We start from the raw sequence: 22,254 nt of genomic DNA on the forward strand, positions 1-22,254 counted from the left end.
GGGCCTCCTGCTGCCGCCGTGCCACCAGAGCACGATTTCTGTTCTCATCCTGAAGCAAAGTTCTTAACCTGAAGCACTATTTCTGGGTTAGTGGAGTCTGTAACCTGAAGTGTATGTAACCTGAAGTGTATGTAACCCGAGGTACCACTGTAATAATAATAATAATAATAATAATAATAATAATAATAATAATAATTTATACCCCGCCCTCCCCGGCCAGAGCCGGGCTCAGGGCGGCTAACACCAGTAAAATTACAATAAAAACATAATAGGGAAAAAAAACACAATTTAAAATACAGGTTAAAATGCAATTCAAAATGCAGGCTCATTTTAAAAGTAGCCCATAGATTAAAACCATCAGGGGAGGGAAACATAAGGGTCAGACTGAGTCCAAACCAAAGGCCAGGCGGAACAGCTCTGTCTTGCAGGCCCTGTGGAAAGATGTCAAGTCCCGCAGGGCCCTAGTCTCTTATGACAGAGCGTTCCACCAAGTCAGGGCCCTGGCCCTATTTGAGGCCCTAATTGAGACCAATCTAACCACCTTGAGGCTTGGGACCTCCAAAGTGTTGTCATTTGTGGACCTTAAGGTCCTCTGCGGAGCATACCAGGAGAGGCAGTCCCGTAGGTACGTATAAAACAAAACAAAACAAAACAAAACAAAACAAAACAAAACAAAACAAAACAAAACAAAACAAAACAAACAAAACAAAACAAAACAAAACAAAACAAAACAAACAAAAAAAAACAAAACAAAAACAAAACAAAAACAAAAACAAAACAAAACAAAACAAAACAAAACAAAACAAAACAAAACAAAACAAAACAAAACAAAACAAAACAAAACAAAACAAAATGTTATACTAATGATGTTTTTAATACCCCTCGGGAATGTTTTTATAACCAGGCAGGCACCACAGCATATATTAGCAATGTGGCTACCTGGCATGGTGGGTGGAAGACCAAATTTTATGAACGAAAGCCACTCAAAAAATTATGGCACGCGAGGTAGGCAGGTGAAGACCATCTCAGAGCCTGCTCCAATTGGATGATCCCAAGCCAGCCCACAGGGCCAGGTACCACCAATCAATCCAAGAGAAGCATCATCACCATCACCATCATCACAATAATTTATTATTTATACCCTGCAAATCTGGCTGGGTTTCCCCAGCCACTCTGGATTGCCCCAACTTCCAACATATAAAAAAACATAATAAAGCATGAAACATTAAAAAGCTTCCCTATACAGGGCTGCCTTCAGATGTCTTCTAAAGGTAGAGTTACTTATTTCCTTGGCTCGGGAGTCACATAACTCCATACCCTCCAACATTTCTCGGATGAAAATAGGGATGTCCTAAGGAAAAGTGGGACATTCCAAGGGTCAAATCAGAAACCAGGATGGCTTCTGTAAATCCAGGGCTGTCCATGGAAAATAGAGGCACTTGGAGGGTCTGGAAAGGTAAGTTTCTGCAGTTAAAGTGGATTACAGTGCTCTGCCACCCTAGTGCAAGAAATCCACTGAAAAAACAACAACAACAGAGTTTTTGCACTTAGGACAGTGGTGGGGAAATGCATTGAAAAGTGTGGCATGATTAATGGAAAGACATATAAACCCACTCTAAACAAATCAGGATGAATGCTCAGTCAAGGGTCTGTTCACATTACCACCATAGAGAGCTTTACATTCAACAGCTCTTTCCCTAATAGCTGTTCACATCCTCACAGTTTCATTAGTGTCAGATTCATTTCTGTTTGTGTACACATCAGGGGGTGTTGGGAGGCGAGGATGTCTTTACCTTATGCTAGGCACATCCAACAGGTAGATCTGTGGTAGATTACTGGTAGATCAACAACTTTGGCTCCCCTAAATAAAGCTCAACAACTTTTACCTGAACCTCCCAGTTCAGACTTTTAACTCTGTTCACATCTCAGCAATAGATGAATTAAGGTTGCTGTTGTTGTTGTTTAGTCGTTTAGTCGTGTCCGACTCTTCGTGACCCCATGGACCAGAGCAGCCAGGCACTCCTGTCTTCCACTGCCTCCTGCAGTTTGGTCAAACTCATGCTGGTAGCTTCGAGAACACTGTCCAACCATCTCGTCCTCTGTCATCCCCTTCTCCTTGTGCCCTCAACCTTTCCCAACATCAGGGTCTTTTCCAGGGAGTCTTCTCTTCTCATCAGGTGGCCAAAGTATTGGAGCCTTAGCTTCAGGATCTGTCCTTTAGGAATGTCTGAAGGAGTCCCGCTGATGTGAAGCTGGTTTGAGAAGCAACACAGGATACGTAAGTGTGAACCTGGATAAAAACCCCAGCCGTGGAAACACAATAAGTGCATAGTAAACCGGAGTGTGTGGTCTCATCAAGGTTGATCATGTGAGATGTTATTTCACCCACTGTATTCATATTCTGTACCTTCAGAGTAATTATTATTGTACATAGGAAGAGAAGATAATTACTTTGCATGGGTGTAGCAGGGGTGGGGGGTGGCAGCTACCCCCTAAATCAAGTAAATAAATAAAAATACTTAACTGAAAGTATAAATAATCAGAAGATTTGCAATTCAAATGCTTGCTGAGGTCACTTGGATGATGTTGTGGAGCATTTTAGTGACACAACTGGCAACCCGACTGAGCAATAGGCGTGACTTCCGCAAACTGACCAATCGCATCGTAGGTAGCTTCGTTCTGCCCCCCCCAACATAAATTCTATATTATGTTACTTTGTGTGTTTTCACAGACAATAGCAAAAACCATGTTAAGATTTATTTATTTTACTTCATAAAATGCATGCACTTCTTGATGATAAAAAAGCTCCTCAAAGTGGTTTACAAAAAGATAAAACAAGAAAATTGAGAAAAAAATTACAACAATACTTTAAAGTTCACAGAAGTTAAACTAGCAGAACAGATTAAAATTACCTTTACAATACCTGTGTTGATTATGTCTGTAGACCCCCAAGGTTTGTGTACTCCATTGTCTGGAGAAGTTAAAAGGAGTCTTTTAATGTACTACAGTCTCTATCTGAGGTCACTAGAAGTTTGTCACTGACTTAGTGAGGCCATGAGCAGACCTTATATTGGAAATTGCCAAGAAACACCAGAACAAACTGTTTCATTTATAAAATGTCAGGAAGAAATTACTAACCTCTTACACTTATTAAAAATACTGATATATTTCCCTGTAAAGAGGGCAGAGGACAATTAATTGTACATATCATTTTTTTATTACAAATAAAATAAAACTGGAAATCAAGAATTCCTCCTTTACAAAATAATTGTTGGGAGAATGCATCTTTCCCTGCCCTTGTTGTGCCAAATAATAAAATGTGTTTTGTTTCCCTAGATTTGAGGAGAATTAACATGTATCTAATTGTTAATATTTGATCCTTCTTTAATTATGTATGATTTCAAGGAATGAATCTGTCAAGTAAATAATGAAATGCGTACATGCAGCATATGTAATTAGGTTAGGTGCATAAATCCAAAGTGCTCACTTAATAGTTGTCAGTGCAAAATTTATTAATAATGAGAAATGCTAAGTGAAGAAATCCCTAACCATCTACTCATTAGTAAAGGGCTATGGTAGTTGCAAAAAACAGAAAAGGAAAAGAAGAGCAAAGCAATTTCTTACTCATTTCTTCAGCATTTAAGGTTATTGGGAAACCATTGTGCAATTTCATTTCCTCTCTGTTATGCACAGAGAAGGAGTATTCTCATAGGATTTGGAGGCATGTGTGATTTTCTAAGGAGATGTCAAGTGAGAAGGTTTTGGACGTGTATATAGATCAGCCATGGCCAACCTGGTTCCTTCCAGGTTGGGCTTGCAGCCCAAAATATCTAGAGGACATAAATTTGGCCAAGGCTGTCTGATACTTACAGAGGAAAAACCATTGTCCAGCAGTTTCAAGCACAATAATTATTATTGTGGCCCAATAATAATACTAATAATAATACCCTGATTGTACATTTTATTGGGCGAATTATGATGCTCAAGATGCATGTTTGGGCCGATGGTGCCCTACCCACAAGTCAAAGTGCGCAGTGCCCAAGCCCAGGGCCGGATTTAGATTTGATGAGGCCCTCAGCTACTGAAGGTAATGGGGCCCTTTATATGTCCAGCTATCCTTTGTCAACAACAAATTGTCACTGTTTTGTATCTTGAATATATGCTATATGGTAATTTATGGACCTAATAGGTATCTAAAGCCATTTGCACATAACAAAATATATATTTTATCAAAGTAATTGTTGAACTGAAATACAATTAAGAAGAAGTATATTAAACCAGGGATATCTTAGGGAGCAGGCTAGCAGGCAGGGCCTATTACTTACAACATAGGAGCCTACACAACACAAAACGCTGTTGCTGTATTTAGGTTTTATTTTATTTTATTTTTTTATCTTATATTTTGGAAATGTACATTCAAGGTTTTGTTCCTTTAATTTTTTTGGGACCCCCCAAGAGAGTGGGGCCCTAAGCTATTGCCTGTTTAGCTTATACGTAAATCCGGCACTGCCCAAGCCTGGTCAAGCAACTTTGGCATTTTAGATAAAATGTCCTACAAATGCCTCTCCTTGGGAGTCAAAATACAATACACTCAGAAAGGAATAATTTCCTGGCCTTTCTTTCACTCCAGGTCAGCTCCCCGAACTTGCTGCTTCACTCTCTCTGCAATGTTAGGGTGGGCCTTGTATATCTTTTCACTGAGGGGCTGATGGAAGTTGTAGTTCAGAACATCAGGGGGCAACTATGCTGGTTATCTGTTGTAGACAATCAGCATTTGCAAAGTTCACTTTGGCCACATTCACACCATCCATTCACATATTCATGATGATGCCACTTCAAACGGCCCTGGCTTCCCCCAGAGAATCACGGGAGCTGTAGTGCATTATGGGTGCTGAGCGCTGTTAGGGGACCCAGTTCCCCTTTCAGAGCTACAGGTCCCAGAGTTCCCTGTGAAGACGGGCAGAATGTTAAACCGCTCTGAAAATCGTAGCTCTGTGAAGGGCAGAACAACGCTCAGCACCCTTACTCAAAGACAGCTCCTAGGATTCTCTGGGGGAAACCATGGCTGTTCAAAGTGGTATGATACTGCTTGAAATATATAGCGTAGGGTAGCCATATTTCAAACAGTGAAAATCCTTTTGGGCCAAGGGTGGTGAACTTTTTTAGCAATTCTTTTTTGCTGATTTATGGAAAAACGGCAAAGCTGACACAGGCTGCCATCCGTCCTGGATTTCCCCAAACATTTTCCTCATTTCTGCCCAGACACTGCTGCCGACTGCTGTTTTCTGGACGTATGGCAACCCTCATATAGTGTGAATGTGGCCTATCGGTACATTTTGCATCCTGTCGTTCGCTGGTGTTTATCTATCCACGAGTGTTGCATAGCAAAGTTTAATTTTTATGAGTTCAGATAGGGAGGCTGAGATTTCTTTGAAATCCCCTTTCTCTGATTAACTGAAAAGCAACAGCATGAAATTTCTAGCCTTCAATAAATATCCTATTGATGTTTATGTCCAAGTTAATCAGCATCGGGGACTGGGGTGTCCGTTCCTTCAGCATCAGTTAGGCAGCAGTTCAAGGTGATAAATCCTATCTGCAGAATGATATTCCGTTGACATTTCTATAATATTAATCAGATCTCCTTGTCAGGTTTGGAGGAAATTTGTTTAACATTCATTAGGTTTTTTTTTTTTTTTTTTAAATAGACAGTCAACTGCTTCTCTCTCCCCCCCTCCCCGGCCAAATGTGCTTTCTTTCAGCTTTGATTGACAGGCAACACACACCCACACACCCACACACCCACCCCTGAAGGGCTGGGTCACTGGACTCCATAAAGTGAGAGCTGGTGGTGGTAGAGGAGGAAGCCTTGAAGAGCTATCTGATTAAATTGGACAAAAGCTCGTCTGCCTCCGAGCCTCTCCCTGTCTTGGGGCCTCCTCTGCTGCAGTGTGCATGCAGAATGCAGGAGAGTGTGACGTGCGGGGGGGAAAAAGAAGCCCATTTGCATTACCCTGCAGTCATTTTTATATGTGGAGGTAATGAAGTTGTCAGCAGAGCCCTGAGTGTGGCAGAGCAGTGCCTGATATTCAAATAGACTTGGCACTTCTCCTTCGCTTCCTCCCACCTCCTCCTCCTCTCCTTCTTCCTATCCCTGCAGCTGATGAGGAAGAGAGAGAGGGCTGGGGGGGGGGGCTGCCTGGGTTCCCGCTTCACCGATTCCTCCGCTCCCACTGAATGGGTCTGCCCTCTCGCTTGGTGGAAGGAAGAGAACAGCTGCGCCCTTGTTTGTGAATCTATTGGTGGCCACACACTGGCCCAGGCCGGTTGCAGATAGCGAATGTCACGGTCCGACTGCAAATGACAGCAAAGAGTTCAGCTGCTCCCCCCACAGATTCTACGGCACAGAATATAAGCGGAATGAGGCTCTCTCTCGGTGTTGGTGCAGTTTTTGTTGAGCTTTCCTGGTCTGGTCTTTTTGATATTCACATAATTATTAAATCCAGGCTGGTTTAGAAAGAGTAGCAAAAGGAAAAACAGGCCGGGTTTTTTTTTAACATTCTTCTTCAACCAGGCCTTTGGCGGATGTCAGGGTTTTAGGGAGAGAGGAGACAGAGAGCGAGGGCGAGGAGGAAGAGGACGACAACGAGCCGAGGTTGTCCCAAAGTCCGTCTAGCGAATCAGAGGATTCCCAGAAGGGAGCCCCCCTGGTCAGGCCAAGGGGCAATAGAGAGGGAATCAGTCAGAGAGAGGGGAACGAAGAGGGAATCCCCAGTGGGAGTGGCAAAGCGGGACCAGCTCCCCCGTCGGAACGGAGTAGAGGGGGGGGAGTTGCCAGTGTGTCAGAAAGAGCAGGACAGGAAGGAGGAAGGGGGAGGAGTTCGGAGCAAGACGTCCTGCCTGAAAGGGAGGAGTGTAGTACCGAGAGCAGCGTAACTGTAGAAAGGAAGGTCAGAGGCAACGTACGCGCGCCAAGTTCAAATATAGAGGCGCGCGGAAATGAGGAGAGCTCTGAGGAGGAGCCTGGTGCCAAAGCACGAAGGAGGGGGGAGCAGGCGGGAGAAGACTCAGCCTCTGGGGAGTCCCGGAAAGAGGGAAGACAGGGGGGCAGGAAGACCCTGCGGAAAAGGAAAGAGAGGAAAAGGTGGAGCAGTACAAGCCTCTTAAATTGGTGCAGGGGAGGGACGGACTCAGAGGGGACTTCTAACATCTAAGGGTAACAGATGCGGAGCCACGGAGTTTGGATGTAATGACGACAATGATCTTCAATAAAACCTTTTGTATATAGCTTGGACTGGACTTTGGTCTCTTGTGAGCTGGGACCCAGGGTGGCTCTGACAGCTGATTAGCATCCGATACTCTTTTATAAATGTGTTGTAGGAGGGGGGATTGCTGCTTTGATTTTGTTCTTATCTTTATTACGATTTTTGTGTTTTTTATATTGTACTTTTATGTTGTGAACTACCCTGAGATCTACAAATGAAGGGTGGTATACACATTTTAATACTAATACTAATACTAATACTAATACTAATACTAATACTAATACTAATACTAATAATACAAATCAAATCACTCTGTCTCTTGTCTGAGCACCTCGGCTGTAGTCGATATACACATCCCTCAATGCATTTATGCACTTCAGGGGAATGGAAAACCAAGGAAGATGACTTCTGCACTTCAATAAAGAGGGAATTTGCAAACACAAATTCACCAAATAAGGAGGAATGTAGTAAAAGGGGGGGGGGGCGTGATTGTGTGAAATTTGCATTAACTCATCAAAATGGGTGAACTGCTGCATTTTTGCTTTACTGTTTTAGTAGGCTCTGGTTCATGTTATTCTTTACTGTCTACAGCATGAGAGATGCAGGTGGCGCTGTGGATTAAACCACTGAGCCTAGGACTTGCCGATCAGAAGGTCGGTGGTTCGAATCCCCGCGACGGGGTGAGCTCCCTGCTCCTCCCAACCTAGCAGTTCGAAAGCACCTCAAAGTGCAAGTAGATAAATAGGTACCGCTCCAGCGGGAAGGTAAACGGCGTTTCCGTGCACTGCTCTGGTTTGCCAGAAGCAGCTTAGTCATGCTGGCCACATGACCTGGCCACATGACCTGGAAGCTGTACGCCGGCTCCCTCGGCCAATAAAGCGAGATGAGCACCGCAACCCCAGAGTTGCCCGTGACTGGACTTAATGGTCAGGGGTCCCTTTACCTTTTTACAGCATGGATAGGGAATCTCAGGCCCTCCAGCTCTCTCTGCCTGCCCGTCAGGAATCTCCCCAGGCCACACAGTCTCCCAACTGCACTTCTCACCAGTCCTGCTTTGCACCTTCCTTGAGCCATTTTGCCTGGCTAGAAAATTTCCTCGAACTCTGATCACCCTTCTCGCTTGTCTGGGTAGACCAGGAAATGCGAGTGTGAGAAAACTCAGTGACTGTAGAAAGGAATACTCAGTGTTATGTACTGAAGTTCTAACCCTGGGCCAGGAGGGGGATACTGTAGATAGTTATGCAAATGAAGGTTCGAAAGTGACGTTCAGTGATTGGATAGTTTGTATGCAAATGAAGGATCGAAAGTGACGTTCAGTGATAGTATAGTTTGTATGCAAATGAGGGATTGAAAGTGACGTTCAGTGATTGGATAGTTTTAGAAAGTTGCAACAGTAACGTTGTACTGGAGCTCTATATAAGCAGGCGGACTGAGCTCTTCAGTTCAGTTCTGTTCTGGCCTCGGAATAAACAAGAGCTGTTTGAAGAATCGGTGTGTCGTCTGATATGTTCACCCACAACTTAACACTCACACTTGTTGCTCTACACATGGTTACCTCCGACCATGCCCACTTTTGCCCCTTCACCCATCCTCTGATGGTGTGGGGCTCCCAGAATGATTGCCCAGAAGACAGTGTGGTGCCCAGGTTGAACAACGATGTCTCTGCCCTGTTCTATACAACAGCATGATTTACAGTCCTTATGATCAGGATTAGTCCAAAACATTTTGCTGACAGAGGCAAGGTACATGATTGTGCCTCCACCACTTCCTGGGAACATCCACACCAAACCTTTAAAACACGTAGCTTCCCCTCCCCCGCCACCCCAAATAATAATCCTAGGAACTAGTTGCTAATGGTGTTGGGATTTGCAGCTCTGTAGAGATAAACTACACATCCCAGGATTCTTTGGGAGAAGCTACGACTGTTAAAGTGGTACATACCCTCCAACATTTCTCCAATGAAAATAGGGATGTCCCAACAACAACAACAACAAGGATAATGATAATAATTTATTCTTATTTATACCCCACTCATCTGACTAGTTCGTCCCAGCCACTCTGGGCAGCTTGTAACACATATAAAAACATAATAAAACATCAAACCTTAAAAAAACTTTCCTATACAGGGCTGCCTTCAGTTGTCTTCTTAAGGTTGTATAGTTCCTTACCTCCTTGGCTCAGGGGTCGCATAACTCCATACCCTCCAACATTTCTCTGATGGAAATCGGGACATGCTAAGGAAAAGCTGGACATTCTGGGATCAAGTCAGAAACTGGGATGCTGTCTTTAAGTCCAGGACTGTCCCTGGAAAAAAGGGACACTTGGAGGGTGTGGTGGTATCCAGGTTCTTTAAATGGTATATGGATCATGTACAGAAGCCAGTTAGCTGCAATATTGATGATGATGATGATTATAATAATAGTAATTTTATTATTTTTACCCTGCCCACCTGGCTGGGTTTCCCCAGCCACTCTGGATGGCTTACAAGAGATCCTCCGCCAAACCTGAGGGCAGCAGGCTAGTTATGGGGGTGCAGGTGAGGCCAGCTGGCACTCACAACTCTGTTGTCCATCACAAGGGTACAACCAGCCTCTGCCTTCCTGCACCAGCCACATAATGCTGCTGCTAGCCCTGTTAATCATGCCTTCCCAACAAGACTGTCCTATAAAAAGTATAGGTAAAGGTAAAGGCACCCCTGACCAATAGGTCCAGTCGTGACCAACTCTGGGGTTGCGGCGCTCATCTCACTTTACTGGCCGAGGGAGCCGGCATACAGCTTCCGGGTCATGTGGCCAGCATGACTAAGTCACTTCTGGCGAACCAGAGCAGCGCACGGAAACGCCGTTTACTTTCCTGCCAGAGCAGTACCTATTTATCTACTTGCACTTTGATGTGCTTTCGAACTGCTAGGTTGGCAGGAGCTGGGACTGAGCAACGGGAGCTCACCCCATCGTTGGGATTCGAACCGCCAACCTTCTGATCGGCAAGCCCAAGAGGCTCAGTGGTTTAGATCACAGCGCCACCTGCATTCCTATTGACCTGTTCTATAGCCGGCAGCTATTATTCTTTTTTCACCAATGAGGAACTGAGGCAGAGAGAAAGTAAGGCTTAAAACATTGTGAAGTCACTCCCCTTGCCCATTGCATTTCACCTCACATTCCTGCTTGCTGTACACACCCGAGAAGGGGACGGAGGTGTCTCTGCCTGATGCACATTGCCTGACTTTCATTCCCTCTCCACAACTGAGCTCCTATTCAAGGAAGCTGTTTATGGGGAGGTTATACAATGTTGCACCAAGCAAATGCGTCCCCACACTTTCCAGTGCATTTTCCTTACCACAAAAAGTTCCACTTCGGGAGGAAAGCAGGTTTGTTGAACATCTATGCCAAATCCATTTTGGTTTTGCTTCCTGAAATAACACTTGATTGTAATAAAACCTCAAAGTGGTTTACAAATTTACCAGTATGTGGAAGCAGCCTTACACTTGCACATTTGATCAGTTGTTTAAATCATTTAAGTAAGCATTATATTTTAAAATAGTAAATGAGGATGGAGTTTCTTGCATGCTAATGCAGATGTAGGCTTTTTTTGCCAACCTAAACATCTGGTTTTCATGTGTATTTTAAAATAGCCATAGTGAATGTCCATGGAGCCAACAGAGATGGTGGTTTTCTTTCCTTTCCTTTCTTACCACCTGGTTTTCATGGGGAAGAATATACATTTTGTGGGTTTGTGCTTGAAATCTACATTTTATTTTATTTTATTTTTTACTCGGTGCTTGCAATATGGAAGACACTGGATTTGAGGCCATTAAAAGAATTGATTTTACCAGTATTTATCTGCCCCAATATTCACATTCTCAATTTTAACCCACTGATTTGTTAATTATTTGCAGTAAAGCATACTTTTGGTGCACTTATGAAAATGATCAATGACTCTTAGCCCTGGAATCTCAGGAGATTTTAAAAATTGTAAGCAGTGTTTTAGAAGTAGCAGGTCAAGCATTTAAAACATTTGCAGAGGTTTTAGACTGAGTATTGACTGTATTCATTGCTGAACTGACTATGGTACAGTTAGAAAGCTGGTTTGTACTCCTTGTCATGTATACCCAAGCACTGCCAATTTTATGTTGCAAGGTATCGCCAAGTCCACTTTTCGAAAGTGCAGAAGTGAGCAGGCAACAGATTTAGCCATAGCTGTATTTACTGTGTGAGGCATAGAAGGGTGGCATGCCTCTGGTGGTAAAGAACACCATGCACATAAGAAATACTGCTGTTATAGGTATTTATTAACTTGTATATGGGAGAATTACTCCACTTAATGCATCAGATTACCACCCAGGGCATATTACTAGAGTGGCATTTCTTCTTCTCATGCAAGCCTTAGGAAGCAATTATGTTCACTGTCGAAGCAAGAAAAATTGCACCAATGGTTGCATTGTCTTTCCATCTGTCTTACTTTGGTTGGTCCCTGTGCTTTGTTGTAAAATATATTTTCTGTGGTGATACATTCCAAAGTCTGTTGCAGCAAAGAAAGAAACAAATGCAGTGATACCTCGTGTTACGGATGGGATCCGTTCTGGAGGTCCGTCCGTAACGTGAAATGCCCACAACTTGAAGGGTTGCGTCTGCGCAGGCGCTCGGTGCGATCTGAGGATTCTGCGCACGCGCAAGCAGTAAAACCCGGAAGTACTTCCGGGTTGCTGCGGGACGTAACATGAAAAGATACAACATGAAGCGGACGCAACACGAGGTTGGACTGTAATAGTAGTACCTAAAAGACTAATAAGGGCAAAGCAGCAGGAGTCCACTTCATTGGATATATGAAATGTTTCTTGTCCCCCCACAAAAATTTTATTTAAAATAAAGATAAAACAACTACATATAATTAGAGAATCATCTCCAAATGCACCACAGAGCTTTGTCAAAGTTCAGATGCTAAAATCATCACAATATTTAATGCGAAATGTTAGCTTTAGCTGAGAGAGATATGTGGGTCCAGAGAATTTGGGTATCTCTTGCATGTCTTGTATGCATGCATGTATATTTGCCAGCTGGATATAGTATTCTGAGCACCTGAGGAAGTCATGGCAAAGAGTTCACTGGAAAGGGATTGACGGTTAAACCCAGTGCTATTTTTCTAGAAAAAGAGGTGCCGGAACTCACCATGAACACCTCCCTTGTTCTCTTATAATGGCAATGGCGCCCACCTGAGAGGGTCCAGATATGAGTTCCGGTGAGTTCTGGCAGAAAAAAAAGCCCTGGTTAAACCACTCTCAGATTTATATCTCTGTGAGGACCTTTAGCAAACTACCTTTCCCAGTATTCTTGGGGGGGGTATGACTTATGTAAACATGTAAGTTCCTCAGATCGAAGCAGCCAAGTAGGCATAGGCTGAGGGGATTCTTCAAGTGATCATACACTCAGGCTGTGTGTTTGTTCATAAGTCCTAATTAGGTTTTCCTCTTCTGGGTTAAGTAAACACACAAGATGGGAAACTGAGGTCAAGAGATGGGGAACCTACATGAGTCAATGAAGGCCCCTGTTGCAGATGGTGGCCTTCCCACTGGTAGAGAGGGATGGCAGAGCCAGTATACTTGTCCCTGCAATCCCCCATTGTGTGTTGATTTAACCCAGAAGGCGAAAACACCTCAGCAGGACTATATTTTCTTATTATTTATGTCTACCATGTGTCTGAAGAAGGATTTATTCCGAAACGTGTTGGGCCTAATAAATCTCTTCCTCTGCTGCTAGAGGCCTCCTTGCGTTTTCTTCCGGGAACAAGAGAGGCAAGCAGTGTTTGAAGGCGGCGTAGGCGTTGGCTTGCAGAATGGGAAAACTCAACATAGGGTTGGATGTGGGTTTCGTCAGCAGCCCTGGATCTTTTCTGACAGAAGTAACCAGATACTTGTTGCTTAGATGCGCCTTTTCATGTATGCCTACCAAAAAGGGGCTGCAGGTGTGGTAAGTGTATCTGAAGCTGTCATTCCACATAACCAACGATCTAGCCAGGGTGGCCAACATGGTGTCCTCTAACAGGGGTTGGGCCGCAACTCCACGGCACTTGAGGGCAGAAGACTAACATAGGGATACAGGATACGCCCCATGGCACTCATAGGTCTAGGCACTCTCCCTGTCTCAGCAGCTGCCTCACATTGCCTCATTGTAGGGCTGGCCCTGGGGGACAGTGACTTTAAGCAACACAGAGGTCCAAGACCACCCAGAAGCCCTTAGCAAACTGGTGGGGCTTTGCAAAAACAAACAAACAAATAAATAAATAAAGGAGGAAGAGGGAACTAGCACCTCTTTCTCTAGAAAGATAGCATTACTCATACCTGAACCATCAGCACCAAAGCATTTGAACATGCATGCAAAATTTCTCAATTCTACATGGAAGCTGCATATTTACAGAAGAATGTAATTACTCCTAAACTATATTAAAATATGGAATGCCATCTGCACCAAGTCAACTGGAAATGTATACTGATGTATTCGTTCCGATATTGTCTGCCACACACAACCATTTGTTTGTTTGTTTCAAAGGACATATTTCACTTTGATGGCCTCTATCACCAAAAAGAGAGCGCTAAACCATTTGAACAATAAAAAAACCACCCATCTTATTAATATTTTAGATGCCGCAAGACACAGAGTCTCCATCTGCTGTCAGCGATATATCCATGGAAAGAATCAAAGACCAGCTTGAGAGCAAAAAGCCCAGACCCTCTGCGTGGTCTATTGACCTTCCTGTGAGGCAGATATTGTGTGACAGAGATTGCCTATCTCAGCAGACGCACGAGAAACAGGAGAAAGTGTTAAATATAACCAGGTAGACAGTGATGAATTGATATGCTGAAAAATCGAACACTTCAGTAATCAGCCTAAGGATCTGATATCAACAACATTTTTCAGTTTTGTCCAAATTCATTGAAAGGTGTAGTTTAGCAAGTTCACTTCTCATTGGCAAGACCTTTTATCTTTATGCAGTGTTTCTGATTGGATTCTGGGCCATCCGCATTGGATTTGGTGTCATTTGTTGTTTCTTTGCATAAAAAGCTGACTAAACATTTGCATAGGAGCAACACGTCAAAAGAAACTAGAACGAGTGCACAGGGGGAGGGGGATATTAATGGCTACTCTGCACAAGTTATAACATTGCATCCTTCTGATCCAAAACTCAAGTATCCTAAAGTATGAGGTCCTGGGATATTGCTCTGATCCTGAAAAATGTTAATGTGTTGACATATTTCTGATTTAGATGCATAAAAGGACAAGAAAAAAAGAGTTTGTATTCCTTCCTTTAGAGTGGGTGCCCATAGGTACCGTATATTGCCTTTTTTCTCCTTTAAATTGTTCCAGTTTATGGCTGTCTATATTATTTTTACAAGAAGCCCTGCTTTTCAGTATCCTTTACCAGACAAGTGTCTGGGATGCCATGCATCTCATAACGTTCATACATATTTTATTTTATTTTATAAAATAAGGGGAGGTAATGTTGATTTGATATGATTTTCTTTCTGTTTCTGTTTTACAAACAAGAAGAACAAAATCACATAAGGCCCAAATATTCAAGAGTGCAAACTCCTGAATTTTGTGGTAACATAAAAGTTATATGAAGCATGTCTGAATCTTACACTGTTGATTGGGGGGAAGGGCGGGGAGATTGGTACAACTGAAGTCTCTGCAAGTTTGTTAGATTTGACTGCATTTGGCTGACATCTCAAAGAGGTCCATCTTGTTCTCTCTCTTTTAACAATAAATTTTATTAAGGTTTATAGAGAAAAATACAAAACTTGATATATTTTCCTTTTTTTATCCAAACTAATACTTTGATCTAGATTCAACAAAAACATTAAAAGGGGAGAGAAAAAGAAAGAAAGAAAGAAAGAAAGAAAGAAAGAAAGACGGAGATTAAAAGAGAAATATATAAATAAAAGATTCAGAAAATAAAGAACTTTTGATTCTTCATCTGCTATATAAAACCAATATTCACATAACGTTCATACATTTAGAAGTAACACAGCTGTTTCTGATCTGTCTTTGAATTGGGCTCCATTCCATATCCTTCTGTTCACAGGCAGAATCTCATACCTCTTTGCATATCTGCTCTGAAATTTTGTACAGTGCAGCCAAGAGCCATAGCAATGTTCAAAAGACTTAAAGCAATGTTGACAACAGTAATGTTCAAAGAACCAAATTTGTAGAGATTGCAGTGGTACTGGAAGTGTAACATCAGAGATCATTCCATTTGCAACTTAGGTGTTAAGTCTGCTAGTGCTGAAGTCAATTAGTCAAGAGGGGAACAGGTAGAGGTATGGCTTAGCAAGCAAGCAGAGTGGCGTGAGGCTTGCTGAGATACCACATGTTCTGATTGGCTGTGTAGTTCCACAGGAGCTTTTCTTCTGAACGTTTGACCGAATGTCTCCCTGCTATGTACAAGGTCTGAAGTAAGACAATCAAACCCTCTCTGTTCCTTTCTCCTCAAAGTGTATGATGTTTTGTTCAGCTTCCTCAAGAAAGTGTGGTCAAGACTTTTCTCTCTGGACTCCATCTGCATTATTTAAGTGACTCTGCTAACAAGGGGTTCCCTATAAGTTTCATAGAAGTGTAATTCCACTAATAGGTAGAGTAAGCCAGGGGTATCATAACAGCCCCAGTTTGGTCACCGTGGTGGAAAAGGAAATTGAAAGGGAAAATAAATGCTCATCTCTTGCACGTATCAATTGCACAAAGCACTGTTTACAAAAAACTTGAAACAGTGAAATATGACCAGTACCTTTATAACTCGGAAGCGTCTGAGCCTATAACTCTAATTACAGTAGTCTAATTAATGTCTTTATGGCTTCATTAAATCTTTAGGATATTTATATTATCCACAGAAATAATCTCTATCCATTAAGAGTGCATAAATCCTTGGGCATATCTTTAAAAATGCTATATGCTTATTTCATTGCAGAATACATAGGAAATATAAAGAAATCCATTATTGGAATAATATTCGCTTTCCGTAAAATTTATTTGGCCTGTAATACACGGCCACAAAGGTCTGATTGCTTGTGAAGAAATGCAGAAGACAGTGCAGGGAGATAATTAGCTGAGTGGTCAAATAATCAGAAATTATATTGCCAATATACTTTCCATTCTTTCTGCGGAGTCACCCTCACCTCCTTATGAAGCCCCAGAGGAGGCAAGAGATTGACATGCGGGAGAAGGAATCAGAACAAATTGATGGGGCTAAAGAAATGTTACTGGCCGCGGTTGTTTCAGTCATAGTTGGAATTGCCCTATTGGATCAGGTTGGTGGCTCATCAAGTCCAGCATCCCCTCCTAACACTGGGCTTCCTGTTGCCCATGGGAAATCCTCAAGCAGCAGCAGGAGCAGAACATAGCCTCCATCATGGCAAGTAGAGGTTGATAGCCTTCTCCTCCATGAATTTGTCTAATCCTCTTTTCAATCCATGCAAGTTGGTGGCGAGGGAGGCCCAGTGTTTAACTATGGTGCACCCAGACTTTGGCATTCGCTTCCTAGAGAGGCTAGACTGGCTCCCTCCTTGTTGTCCTTCCGCCGGCAGGTGAAGGCTGTTTTATTTTGGCTGGCTGTTGGGAACTGGCTGCTTTTGAGGAAAGGGCTTCTGAGAGTGCTGTGCTGTTTTTTGCTCCCCATAGGGATGCAGGCGGGTGGTGCTGTGGTTGAAATCACAAGAAGTTCCTACCATTGCGGAGTGGCAGTCGAAAATGACAGACTATGTGGAGTTAGCCAAACTGACCGGAAGGATTTGGGATCAGGACGACCAGAGATTCCAGGACAATTGGAGTAAACTTGTTGAATATTTAAAGGACAGCTGTAAAAACTTAAAAACACTAGCAGGACTGAGGTAACTCCTACAATGTAAAATAGATAAGATGTGATGATAAAATATGCGAAAAGGATTTGAGAAAGGATACCAACTGAAGGGAGGGAGGGAGGTCACAAGCTTGGCAGAGCAAAAAGGTTTATATACTGAATTATGTATGATAAGAAAGAAAATGTAAAGAAAACAATAAAAAATTATTGGAAAATACAACAACAACCACTGAGCCTCTTGGGCTTGCCGTGGGTTTGAATCCTTGTCCACGACCACACACACAGCGTATGGGGTGTGTGTTTGCAGCACTTGGGCACAGCTAAGGATGGGTCGGGGGGGGGGGAGCCAAACGCCTTCCAGTCACTGTTCAGCTTGGTCTCCAGAAAAGAGCATGGATTGAGACACAGGGGCAGCAGCCAAAGCAGCTCTTTCTGCTCCTGGGAGGAGAGGAGGAGAGTCTTTGCAAACACTTTGGAGTTCCCTTCTGCCCACCGGGGAGCCGCCATGCCAAAAAGGGAGAGGCAGGGTCCTTGCCTGCTGGTGGGGAGCTGCTGGGAGAGGCTCCAGCTTCCCTGTCAAAACCGTTCCCACCCGCCTCTTCGGGGTTCTCCTCCCGCGCTCCTGCCGTGCACAGGAGGCTTGGGAGGCAAGCTGCACACCTGGGCATGCAGAGAAAGGGGAGGCTGCCGGCAAAGCTGAGCAGCTCCCCCACTCGCTGGTGTGCCCCTGAGAGGGCGGCGCTGTGGTGCAGCACGCCACTAACCTCTATGGGAAAGACGGCTCTTGGTCACGGCCAGAACCGGCCCACCATGAGGCACCTGCTTCAGGTGGTAGAAGCTCAAGAGGTGGCGCCCTGCTTGCCCCATTGCGTCCAGTGCATGGTGTTTCCACTCGCCCTCCCCAGTGAGTGAGACGAGCAGTAATGGAGAACACCAGAACAACCTGCTTGCCAAGTTCAGCGAGTGGGGTATTCAGCAAGGCACTGACCTGGTGCAGGACATTGCTGCTCATCTTCCCATCCCTTGAGCTGAGAATAACAACAACAACAACAACAACAACAACAACAACAACAAATTTATTTATACCCCTCCCTCCCCAGCTGGGCTCAGGGTGGCTAACAAGCAATAATAAAAACAAGTTGATTGAAATACAACTTAAAAAACAAGGTTAAATACAACATTAAAACATTAAAACATTAAAATGCAGCCTCATCACAGGAGGAGAAAGGAAACAAAGAAAGAGGGGGAGGGAATCAAATTAACTCCAAGCCAAAGGCCAGGTGGAACAACTCTGTCTTACTGGTCCTGCGGAAAGAAATCAGATCCTGCAGGGCCCTGGTATCATGAGACACAGTGTTCAACCAGGCTGGAGCCAGTGTTCAAAAGGCCCTGGCTCTGGTTGAGGCTAATCCAACTTCCTTAGGGCCCGGGACCTCTAGCGTGTTGCTATTTATGGACCTTAAGGTCCTCCGTGGGGCATACCGGGAGAGGCGGTCCCGTAAGTACGAGGGTCCTAGGCCGTGAAGGGCTTTAAAGGTCAAAACCAGCACCTTAAATCTGACCCTGTACTCCATCAGGAGCCAGTGCAGCTGGAAGAGCACTGGGTGAATATGCTCCCATGGCAGAGACCCTGTGAGGAACCTCGCTGCAGCATTCTGCACCCGCTGGAGTTTCTGGAACAGCTTCAAGGGCAGCCCCGCGTAGAGCGAATTACAGTAGTCAAGCCTGGAGGTGACCGTTGCATGGATCACTGTGGCCAGGTCAGGGCGGGAAAGGTAAGGGACCAACTGCTTGATGCGGCGAAGGTGGAACAATGTTGCCTTGGCTGTTGCTGTAGCCTGCGCCTCCATGGAAAGGGAGGTGTCAAGGATTACAGTGGTACCTCAGGTTACATACGCTTCAGGTTACAGACTCTGCTAACCCAGAAATAGTGCTTCAGGTTAAGAACTTTGCTTCAGGATAAGAACAGAAATCGTGCTCCAGTGGTGTGGCAGCAGCAGGAGGCCCCATTAGCTAAAGTGGTGCTTCAGGTTAAGAACAGTTTCAGGTTAAGTTCGGACCTCCGGAACGAATTAAGTACTTAACCTGAAGTACCACTGTACACCCAAACTCTTAACGGAAGGCAATGGACCTGCAAACTAAATTAAAGTCAGTTTGGAATAATAATAATAATAATAATAATAATAATAATAATAATAATAATAATAAATTTTATTTATATCCCACCCTCTCCAGCTGAAGCTGGGCTCAGGGCGGCTAACAACAATCAAAATAATCCAACGATTCTAAAAACATTTCATTATAAAAATTAATTAAAATCAAATTGATGGCAACCAATAAGCAAAATTCTGTGCAGATTGCTAGAGGAGGGGGGTCAGGCTGCGCCCTTACCAAAGGCCTGGTGGAACAGCTCTGTCTTGCAGGCCCTGCGGAAAGATGTCAAGTCCCTCAGGGCCCTAGTCTCTTGTGACAGAGCGTTCCACCAGATTGGAGCCGCAGCCGAAAAGGCCCTGGCTCTCGTTGAGGCCAGCCTAACCTCTCTGTGGCCTGGGATCTTCAAGATGTTTTTATTTGCAGACCGTAAGTTCCTTTGTGGGACATACCAGGAGAGGCGGTCCCGTAGGTACGAGGGTCCTAGGCCGTATAGGGCTTTAAAGGTTAAAATCAGCACCTTAAACCTGATCCTGTACTCCACTGGGAGCCAGTGCAGCTGGTATAGTACCGGATGAGTGTGATCTCGCAGCGAAGACCCCATAAGGAGTCTCGCCGCGGCATTCTGCACCCGCTGGAGTTTCTGGGTCAGTCTCAAGGGTAGCCCCACGTAGAGCGAGTTACAATAATCCAGTCTGGAGGTGACCGTCGTGTGGATCACAGTGGCTAGGTCAGGGCGAGAGAGATAAGGAGCCAACTGCTTAGCCTGGCGGAGATGAAAAAATGCTGCCTTTGTTATAGCTGTAATCTGCGCCTCCATAGAGAGGGAGGTATCGAAGATTATACCCAAACTCTTAACGGACGATGCTGGCACTAATTGCACCCTTGCAAGAGATGGGAGTTGCCCCCTCAATCCCATATTGCCCCGTCCCAGCCAGAGGTCCTCTGTCTTCGAAGGATTTAACTTCAACCGGCTCCCACGTAACCATCCAGCCACAGCTTCCAGACATCTGGTCAGTGTATCTGGGGCCGAGTCAGGATGGCCATCCATCAACAGATAGAGTTGGGTGTCATCAGCATACTGATGGCAACCCAGCCCAAAACTCCGGACAAGCTGGGCGAGGGGGCGCATAAAGATGTTAAAAAGCATCGGGGAGAGTATTGCACCCTGGGGCACTCCACATACCAAGGAGTGGCGCGATGACAATTCCCCCCCAAGCGCCACCCTATGTCCCTGACCAGAGAGAAACGAGCGCAGCCATTGAAGGACTTGTGCAACAATCCCGCTCCCTCACAAACCGGACTTGTTTTTTGAAATAAGGGAAAAGTGGTGGGGAAATGCAACGGAAAGCGTTTGACACAATGTTCAGCCGCTAGTGTTGTCTAACCTCCTTGCAGACTTTGTGCAAACAGATCAGGATGGATATTTTATTCAGGGCTAGACAACATGGTGCCTTCAGCATGGCCAATGGCCAAGGATGATGGCAGTTGCATCTAGAGGACCCCACGTTGGCTACCACTGCCTTAGTTTCATGATAACCTCCTGTCCTGGTGTGCCTTTGATGGGAGTTTTATAAATAACACATAGCCTTCTGCTGTAGAATTTGGTCTATGCCTTTCAGAGCAGTGCAGAGGGGGGCAGTTACTTCCCCCTCCATTTTTAGACTCTGTGATTAAACCGCACAGCACTGCTGTGTTGTACCAATTAAAATAACTACTGTCTATTTGGCAGTTCTTTAATGGGAACTGAAATTCACTTTAAAGTGTATATCATGCCAATACATATATCATATGGTACACAATTGAGATCATTTTAAAAGGACAGGACTTGTATTAGTTCATATTCCCTTGCTCCAGCCCTGGTGATGAGCATCAATTTTGTTAATTAAGAATTTTAAGCCCTGTAAATTTATAGCACAATTATGTTTTACTTCACGCATAGAAAGAAGGTCTTTACCCCAGTGCTACTATTAACAAAATGTCCGCTTATATTATTTGCTGACTGTTTCAAAGGCCGATGAATTTCACGTGAAGAGCAGCCATTTGTTCCTTGCTTGCTGTATATCAGCTGTTTGTCAGGGAAACACAACAGTGAAGACTTTTGACTTAAATCTTTCTTTCCTTTCCCTTTCTTGCCTTTTCCTTTTCCTTTTTTTTTTTTTTTAAACGAAAAGCCAATTCATCAGGTAGGAAAAGAATGCTGCACACCGTCTCAGGTCCTGCCAGAGACAAATGGCTGTAAAAATTTAAAATCAATCATTAACAGATTAGCTGTTGGTCCAAAGTAAATAGCAATCAGCTTATTAGGCATCAGGCAGTGTGAGATAAAGGGGAAGAGTTATTGAAAATGAGGATGTTTGCTGCAGCTGTGCTGATGGAGCAGAACAGGAAAAGGCTGTTTCTTTGTTGCCCTAATTACAAATGGAAAATAACCTAGACTGCTGCTGTTGGACAACTCTGAGCTCTTGCTTGAATGGAACGTAGCATGAAGCTTTTGCTCTACGTCACAACACGACTTATCTTGATTCACTCTGGGGTGCGCCCCCCCACTTTTCTCCTCCTCCACGAGGCCTGGCTCTGCTTTCCTGAGACACCCCAAACTCCCAAGAGGGATGGCAGTGGATTTCTTCCTCTTGCAGAGAATGTAAGGCTTGGCTTTGCATTAACTGATCGATGGGAGTTCTGAACACTGAGGTCCAGCTCTGAGAGCCTTCTGGTGGTTCCCTCACTGAGAGAAGTGAGGTTGCAGAGAATCAGGCAGAAGGCCTTCTAGGTAGTGGTGCCTGCCCTCCCATCAGATGTCAAGGAAATAAACAACTATCTGACTTTTAGAAGACACCCGAAAGCAGCCCTGTTTAGGGAAGTTTTTAATGTTTGATGTTTGAGTGTGTTTTTAATATTCTGTTGGGAGCTGTCCAGAGTGGCTGGAGAAACCCAGCCAGATGGGCGGGGTATAAATAAGAAATTATGATGATGATAATGAAATGAATGAATTTGC

This window comes from Podarcis erhardii (genome assembly GCF_964252035.2).
Source record: "Podarcis erhardii genome assembly, chromosome: 12".
Taxonomy (NCBI): Eukaryota; Metazoa; Chordata; class Lepidosauria; order Squamata; family Lacertidae; genus Podarcis; species Podarcis erhardii.